Consider the following 1424-nt stretch of genomic DNA (forward strand, 5'->3'; position numbering starts at 1 on the left):
GTGTGTGTGTGTGTGTGTGTGTGCTTTACTCTTATCCTATCCGGTTTATGTTTATCGCTTGCGTGAGTGATGCGCTTTTCTGTTTAACGCTTTTGTTTAACTTTCTTTATGTATGTATGCTCTAGCCGGTTATAACTTCGCGAGTCGAGTCAGAAGCTTTGTTATCTATATCTTGGAACTCTTTTATATGTATTTATGTTTTTCTTTACTCTTATCCTATCCATTTTACGTTTATCGCTTGCGTGAGTGATGCGCTTTTCTGTTTAACGCTTTTGTTTAACTTTCTTTCAAAAGGCTCCTAGATATAAACCCTTTTCAACTATATTATGTATACATATTTTACTTTTAGAGGTCGTAGCGCCTCGCCACCTCTGTTTTACATCCTAGGTGTAAAGCTGGTTAAGACTAGAACTAAAATTTTAGTCTTGAGACACCAAATTTCAGTCCCTTTAGTATTTCCAAAAAGTGGAGACAAAAGAGACTGAAATTTAAATAACAATTTATGTCTAAAATACCCTCATTCCAACTAATTAATTTTAAATTTATCCTTTTGTCCAAATCAAATTAGGGTTCAATTCTTTTCATGTAATCATCTTCTTAGACTTTGGACCACCATTGAAGACTCTGAAGCTGCAGCTGCTGCCCCATCGCCGCTGCCAAGACCACTACCTCATCGTTGCCGTCATAGCCACCGTGAGGTAGGTGAGTCGTCTTCGTACATTCATTTTCGTAATTAGGACATCCTCTGTTCAACCTCCCCACACTTAAACATTAGAATGTCCTCATGCTAAGCTCAAGAGAAGCTATAAAGGAGTGAAGAGGAATGATAGAATGTATGAAATGCAACCTATCTGTATGAATGCAACTACATGCAAAATGTTTCTACCTACTTGGTTAAAAGTAAATAAGTTCTCCAAGACAAATATGAATCAAATTCCACTAATTCAAATTATATAATAAAAGACAAGTAAACTTGTAAGAAGATAGCTCATGAAAGCAGGGAACATAGAATCAAGCATTGAACCCTTACTGGTAGTGTATATCACTCTAATCTCTCAAGTGTCTAGGGTTAATCACTCTACTCTTCTCTAATCATGCTTTCTAAACTTTGTTCTTCATCTAACTAATCAACAAATATTTAATGTACCAATGCAAACATCATGAGGTCTTTTCAAGGTTGTAATGGGGCTAAGGTAAGGGTGAGGGTATATATATGGCTAAGTGAGCTATAAATTGAATCTTTAATTAACCTAAACTTTCACCTAACATACATATACTCTATATAATTCTAATTCATGTCTAGCTACCCAAGATTCCCACTTTTACATCACATGCTCATGTATCAACTTTTTCTTTTTAATTTATCACATGTGCATTGATTTTTTCATTAACTCAACATTGGGGTAATTTTGTCCCCTTATTTA

Source organism: Arachis ipaensis, chromosome B02 (assembly GCF_000816755.2).
Source record: "Arachis ipaensis cultivar K30076 chromosome B02, Araip1.1, whole genome shotgun sequence".
Lineage (NCBI taxonomy): Eukaryota > Viridiplantae > Streptophyta > Magnoliopsida > Fabales > Fabaceae > Arachis > Arachis ipaensis.